Genomic DNA, 8,320 nt, shown 5'->3' on the forward strand with positions numbered 1-8,320 from the left:
ATCAGTCAATGTACCTATCTGAAACCACCTTTCCTTGCCACTATTCCGCCTCGGTTGTATAAAGAAACTGTATTTGTTCTTTGTGTATTTCTTATATCATTTGCAGTTTCCCATAACGAAAGTGAACTAGTCTTGCTGTGGCCTCTTAGATCTAGACCTGTGATAAGTGTCGTTTTGATCTTAAGAGTTAGTTTGTTTACTGTTCATAGCTGATTGAGCTTTTTCTTTCGTCATATGGTTTGAATTTATGTATTTCTAGTGTCGAAACAAGTAAATCTTAAGGTGTCTTTTGATTTTGGACAAAAGCTTGTTTGCTTTCACTTGAAATTGAATTCAAAGTTATACAACAGCTTTCTTTTTGTAATACATCAACATTAAGAAAGAGAAAAGAAATACCTGCATTGTGCATGTGCATTTTGACAGCTTGCATGTTGATTTAGGAAAAAGTGCATTAGTGTGTGCTCTATGATCTGTGTGAAAAGATGATGTCTTTCTTTTCCCTCAGTAGTTAAGATTTTCATAAGTTGAAAGATTGAAAAGCTTGCTTATCATCTTAGACTGCATTTAGGAAGTTGTATTATACATCTCGTGGTGATCCATAAAGGCAAACTGCTAAACAAGATCAACCTTAAAATAAATTGAATTTACATAAAAACGCATTAAAACATAACGCAAACACATAGAGGTCTAAGCTAGAGACGTGTTCCGTCGTCGTTAAACGTGATATCTTAGCGTTGAGTAGTTGGGTGATTCCTCCACGGTGAAGCGATAAGTATCAATACGGATTTGTGCTCCCACGTACCGTCACGTATATATCGGGAGACCCCTATAGGAACAAAGCCTTTATCCATAGGAAGCCGTGTCAGCCGCCCTACTGATCGCAATGCAGTGAACACATCATTCACGAAGATCGACCACCCGTACCGTAAAACGTATTCTGTGGTTTTGCGAAAAGTTTGGCACACCCTCTGCCTAGAACTCCAGAGTAGTTTCTTTTGGCCTTTTTCAAACTCTATAACTGAAAAAGTCCATCCGAGCATTTGTCACTTCGGGCTCGTTAAAACATCGAAGGAGACTAGAGTCATCTTTAGCTTTTTCTCGACTCTTAAAAAGTGAAAAAGCAAGTTGTGTCTAAAGCGTCGTTATAAAATTTATTTTAAACGGAACATAATCACCTCCTATTCCCGCGTTGATCTGTAGGTTGAGAACATGGAACGCCCCAACCAAGGAATTCCCAATGATGGAAATCCTAGTCCTTTCTCCTCTTGGGGAGAAGTTGGTGCGCCCCACATGGCCACATTGTCGCTTCCAGGACTGACAATTGGCCTGCCAATTTGGCTATTCTCAACCAATGTAGTTCAGAACACCATGGTTCCTGAACAGTCGAGTCAACAGTTAGATCAGTCTAGAGCTGCCCACCAGCCTTCTACTTCCTATAACTCTTCCTCCAATCCTTCATCTTCGCAAGGTAGAGCCGGCAAAAGCCAAGCTCCCATGGAGAAGAAAGAGAAGAAGAAGAGAGAGAAGAAGAAGAAGGAGCCTAAGGCGACTGGGTGCAAGCAAAAGAAATCTGACAAAAATCCACACACAGCACAGACCGGGCCTAAATCGCCATGTGTCATATGTAGAGGAGACCACTTTCATAGAGATTGTCCCTGTATTCCCCGGATACTAAGGGATTGGTCCCCTCGTTTGCACAATTCGGGAGCATCAACCTCTGATAGCCATGTTGAATGCTTACCGTCAACCAGCGAAAGTGAAGGTTCAAGACAAAGAGGGGGAGCAAGATCCCCCTGCAGACTGTGTGAAGGCGATCACGCCATCCACCGTTGTACCTTCTTAGATGAAGCGAAGAGAGTTTTGGAAGATCGTCCGGTTTCACCGTTGAGACTTCCTCCTGGATACAAAAAACTCGTGCCAAGTCCTTCGTTGGTTGAAAATACAGCTGGCCTACTCAAGTGGTCAGCTGAAGCGTCAGTCACTGAAAATGAACCTACTGAATCTAGACTGGACGAAAGTCCAAAGGTCGAAACGGCAGTTGACCCGGTTCTTCCTTCAGAAGTTTCATCGTCAAATGACACCGTCACTGAAGATTCATCTTCAAATGACACCTGCACCGAAGAGAATAAGGATGACACCATCCAGATTCTTTTCATCAACACAGACTCTGATGAGCATCAGGGCAATGCGCCCATTCCTTTATCGCAGGAAGGAACATCGTCAGGGTCATATCCGGCCGTGTATTCGGTCCCACCACCAAGCAACCTAGTTGTATCCTTTGATTGGAATCAACTAGGCAGACCCCGATTGCCAGCCAGTATACCATTCAGAATCATCGTCCAAATATACAGAATGGTAATGGCTGGCACTATCATTGATGAAGGGGCATCTGTGAGTATCCTTTCCTGTGTTGCTTGGAAAGCACTGGGTTCCCCGACGCTTTTGCCTGAGATAAGAAATCTCTTGGGTTTCGATAAAGGAACCAGTCGACCATTAGGGATCCTCCCCAATGTGCCTGTTACATTGAAAGGGAAGACCGTTCAAATGAACGTGATGGTCGTTCAAGGACCCTTGGATTATAACCTACTCCTTGGACGAGACTATATATATTGCATGGGAGCAATAGTCTCCTCACTCTTTAGAGTAATGTGTTTTCCACACAAAGGAAGAATGATCAAGCTCGTAGACCAACTTTCATTTCCGGGATCACGCATCGCAAATAGTCACATACCAACCCTGAATGGTCTATTCAATCAAGAAATGCCTCCACCCCCAGTCCTCCTTCCTGATGAGTGCGAGTGATTCAGAAAGATGGGACTGGAACCCAGGGGGCATGCATCCTGGTCTGCTTCGGGCAGAGAAAACCTTGGGTATAAGATAGAATTTCCGCGAGAGAATATGACTAGTCCGTACCCCGTCCGTGGATGGAAGAGGGGTTGTTCTGGAATAAGATTCTTTTGTCAAAGTTACGTGTCTGATAAAGGTCATTCACCCTTGTCTATTTTGGTAGACATTGCCGAGGAAGTGTTCAGTTTGAAAGATTAACAGAACAATCTTTGGGTAACCTGAAAGAGGTAAGCCTCACCCTTTAAAACAGATGTTTTGATGGATAAGTAGGGGCAGCCTTGAAATTGTATTTTATACCTGGGGGCATGCAACCCTTTTGGAGTGCAAGCAAGGAGCGGTTATTTATCTGTTTTTTGGATTAGCCGTTTCCGAACTTGCATAAAGAAAGGATATGGAGTAAAGCTTAGTGAAGATGAAACTCCTTAAAAAATAGAGATCTCACAGGAGACATTTCTTATCTTATGACTGGTATAACGAGCAGTTTTAGCATAAAGTTCATGCTCGTTAAAAAATAAATGCAAGATCCGAGCAGTTTTAACGCGGTCTTCATGCTCGTTAAAAAATAAATAAAAGCAGTGAGCAATGTTTCCCCCAGAGTTTAAGCTCATTTTTAAATAAAAAATGAACCTATCCCGGTAAATAACCGCTGTGATCGTAAATTTATCAGCCATAAAATACCTTGGTCATGTTTGCACCTGCCACCTCCACTGTCATTTGGTCGATTTTTCACCTCCATATGATTGTTTACCTATTTTGAGGAACAGCTGCGAAGAGTGATTTCACCTAGCCATCCTTGTGACACTGCCGTGATTGGAAAATTCCAACCTGTACCTGGAATCTGCTGCTATCCCTGTTTATCACTCGTTCCTCAAAAGACGAGTCTTCTTTAAGATCTTTTCATCTGACTCGTAAAATATGAAAAGTTTGCCGAGTTTTAGCCTTCCAGCTCGTTAAAGTGACCAGAAGAGCTATCCCTCCTCTAGATTTTAATCTTTTTGGACCTGAGGGATTATTGCACAAAAAGGTCGAGCGCTTGTTTTATTCGACTCGTTAAAGTTATCGAAAACTCATCCCTTCTGTAGTGTTTTATACTTTTTCAGACTTAAGGGATTAGATGACGAAAAAGGAATTTTAGAGTTAACTTTCTGTACCTTTTCAGACTCTCTAAAAATGAAAAGGACCGAGTTTTCCTTGTCGTTAGACTCGTTAAAATGATTAAATAGCGACAAACTTGTCTTTAGACGAGAACGAGTTTCCCTATCGCTAGGCTCGTTAAAACATAGCGATGGGCTTGCCCGAAGGGCAGGTTATAGAACAAGCATATGTTATCCTCCTCAAGCTTGACAAAAATAAAGAGGTACTGGTCAGAAATGACTGGGGAAAAATTGGGAGAACCTCAAAGCTTTAATGGTAGCAAGTTGCTCTTGAACATGACACTTTTCCTCCGTACCACATCGGGTTGGGTTGTTTCATTCACCGGTCTCATCACCATGGTCTCGCCAAACCATCCACATTTGGGGTAATTCTACCGATCCATCGCATCAATGTCGTTATATGTTCAAGAGATGTTGTTCAGAAAGAGTCAACTGTGTCCCATCCACTACCATACATTATCCTTCATCCATTCATGACCGCCACCCTGAATCATATTTCACAGATTGTTTTCACCTCCATTAAAATCATTAGCTCCGTTCCGTGTCACTGATGTGGGATTCATTAAGGCCCTCCTTTGACGGATTGCTTCTTGTCGACTTCAACTCATTATCCAAGAAGTTGATCTAGGAACAACCCCCTCAGTACTTTGAAGCTTGCATGCCTCAATGGCAAGTTTCTCACTTCCGGCGACAGGTATACATCAATGACCTTCGACCAGAAGATTTTGCGTGGTGTTCGACGTCAAGTCCTTTATTCACACCACGTGAATTGTACTGCAGTACCTTGAGGGTCATTATCATTATCGGTGATTCCTCTCGCACTTGTTAACGGTTTACATCATTGACTGGTAATCAAGCGATGTCTTTCCATGTTCGACTTCAGCGCAATTCTCACATGGATCGACTTGTACTTAGAGTGAAGATCGAATGAGTTTGAAGACCCCGGATCTAGTTTCATCCATCCGGGCTGCGATATATATTCAGGACATATAAAGACATTTGACATGTACATCATTGCAGTAGATGATCATCCTACTCAAAGGATGATAATTTCAGCAGAGAATTATCAGTCTACCATCAGACGATCGTCTGTTCTATGTACCAAAATGAATTTATAAAGCTGAGCATGGGAATGCCCACCTCAGCTAGATCATGAAAGCAGAATGAAAAATAATGTATTGTATTTTATTACAGGTCACCTCTCGACGATTGAATGAACTTCGGATCCTCCTGATAAAGCATTTCACCCGATAAACGACCTCATACTTTAGGGGGCAACTGTTATAGACATTTTTGTGCCTTACAGCATGAAGCATGAAATGTCCATAATCTAAGGGATCCAAAGTCCCTAAACATGTTGTTCCTACCCCTAGAGGAACAAGGTCAGCAAACCACAGCACTGAATATCAGTTCTCCACCTGAAAACACTCAAAAACAAGGCAATTCTGGATCATGTCAACTGCTCCACTGAGCATCTGCGCTGAATGTCAACTGCTCCACTGTCTACCTGCGCTGAATGTCAACTGCAAAGAAGGCTACCTGCGCTGGGCGAGTTGGGACATGTGGCACAGTCATTCCTCAAGGTGTCAATGCCCAGGAAGCTTCCAAAATGAAACTTGGATCAAGGAATTCGACTGGTGATGAGTAAGAGGGTCTAGATCTCCAAGTGGAAGCAAGAACCTCCAAGTGGACTCAAGAACTGAAGAATAACTGAAGTGGGAGAGGACACTAGTCAGCTTCATGCCAGCTTCAAGCTGACTCATCCTTTCTCCAAAACTCCTATATATAGAGCTCTCTCATGAGGTCTCAGGAGGCTGGAATTTTGTGAATGTAAGGAAGTGCTGTTGGTTTGAGTTTAGAACTATTGGGTGATTTGCTTTGAAGGAGGTGAAGAGGAGATTTCTTTCTGCTGGGAGGTTATGCTGGATTGGGCCTTTTATGGTTGTATCACTTCCTGAACTTTACTTCTTCCATTAATAAAGCATTTGAGGTTCTTCTATATACATGTGTCTCAATGGTGTATTGTTATGCTTGTGTATTTGATTTATTCTAATCCTTGAATCAATTATGAATGTATGCTTCTTGTAGTTTCCCTCTCTTGCCATTTTGTAGGATCTTGGTGTAGCTGGGCCAGTGAAAGAGCAAGAAGCTGGGAGTAAGCAGCAAGGAGAGAAGATTGGATCAACCATTAGCGAAAGACATCGGTTAGTGGATCTCTTTCTCCCCTATTTTTCTTTCATAAAGAAGAAATCTTAGATAGCTTTGCTTCGATTGTTGTTGAGGTACTATCACCCTTAGAGTGGGATAGGGTCATTCCGTATTGGATACTTTTCCCAACAACATAAGGGAAGATCTTCTGGATACCCTAAGCCTACTATCAGGAGGGGACATCTACTAGCTACCCTATGAAGATATCAAGACTATATTTAGGAATCATTCAAGGGAAGCTAGGAAAAATGGTAGGGGTAGTCAACAAATGGCCAGCCCATCCTCTTCCAACACATCCATAAAAGCTAAAATTGGAAATATGCTAGAGCATTTCAAGAGTGAAATGTTGCAAACCCTTGCCCTACAGATGGATGTTATGCACATCAAGAGAAAGTAGGAGGAATCAGAGAGAGCATTAGCCATCTTCTACCCTAGATGCACAAGATGGCACCATAGGAATGAATGTCCATTAAGCTTGATTGAAATTTGCTCGGTCTGTGAAGAAAACCACTCCATAGTCAAGTGCCCTTCTCTACCTGGACTAAAAGTTGTGTATCAAGGAACTAAACGGGTGACTGAATAGCTCTGCTACATAAATCAAAGGAGACCCCATGGACCTCGACCATACCAGCAGGGCATGTAAGGGTCATCCCATGCATATTACAACCTTAACTAGAACACATCCATTCCCTTTTGGGGACCCCTTGCTCATCCCTTCAGGTCTACACCCCCTCCTTGGTCTTTTGCACCTCAGTACCATTCCAAACCGACCAACCACTGATTTCAGCCATATACTCCACCACAGCCTTAGTGGAATGCACCACCCTAGGGTTGGAGACCCCCATACAAAAATGCTCCAACTTTATTTCCTTCACAACCTACTCAACCACATATTTTACACCGTTCTCCACCTAAATAGCCTCAGATGCCTACCTAGAAAAACTCAAACCTGAACAATAGATAGGCACAACAAGTTTACAGTGGAAAGAAATCCTATCCTGCTTATGCTATGGAGATTCAGGAAATCAACCTAAGATGTGGGAGAGTACTCCCAGACAACCAACCTCCACGTCCACCTAGGGAGTGTGAGGAGGAAAGAGAGGAAAGCATGCCTAGAGGAAATCCACCACCCTTTCCCGAGAGATGAATTGATCTAGTCTAGCCTACCCTAGAAGAGAATGAACTTTTGGGTGAATTGAAAAATCTATGTGTCAAAATTCCACTTCTCCAAGCCATCAAGGATGCACCTATTTACAACAAATTGATTAAAGGGAAGTGTTTCAAACATCCACGAAGGCAAAAAAGAGACATTGTAGGAATTTACAAGGTAAGTTCCTCAAATAGAACACCAAAGGACACCACTCACAAACAAATTACAGATTAATACACTAGTATTCTTGATGTGGTTAAAACCCTCAAAGATGGAAACAGTCCACGACTTGAGCCAATGTGGCCACTTCAGGCAATTTATTAATAAAAGAAATAAAATGTACATAAGCTTCTCTCATGAATGGTCACCTTACACATGACCCTCTATTCTCTTTAAATAGAGATCATGGACCAATCGGGTGTTAATCCACTGATCAAGTGTCAGTAATACCAAGGAGAGAATGAACTATTATATCACTCCATGTCTAGAACTTATCATGACCATCGGATTGTAAGTTACAAAAGTACATAGTAAAGAAACACACTTTACCTAACTTTAAACTAGACCAAGTTATACTTAACTATTTCCTATGTGTCGGAATATCCTAACATCCCCCTGTTGGGAGAGGGATCTCCCAAGGACAGTGTTGGGGTTAAAAGCCCATGTTTTGGTCAAACTTTGTAATAAACTTATAATGACTCCGCATTTTGTGGTCACAGAGCACGAAGGTGTCATAAGTCATAAAGGGTTTCCCGCCCTTAGTTTTGTAAATTAAAGTCAGATATAAGAGATCTACCCATGGTTCGTGAACCATGGAATTGTATAAAAAGAGCCATGCTCTAAGTACTTTAGAGTGAGTGATAGGTAAGAGAGTCGTAGCTCTGAAGTAAGAAGTCTAAGCTTCAAGTTGTAGCATAGGTAGAGGCTTTGCAGCTGAGTGCGCAGACCCCTGCAGCTATGT

The sequence above is a fragment of the Pinus tabuliformis genome, chromosome 7 (genome assembly GCF_031772625.1).
Source record: "Pinus tabuliformis cultivar Carrire ecotype Pingquan chromosome 7, CPIR1, whole genome shotgun sequence".
NCBI classification, from domain to species: Eukaryota; Viridiplantae; Streptophyta; class Pinopsida; order Pinales; family Pinaceae; genus Pinus; species Pinus tabuliformis.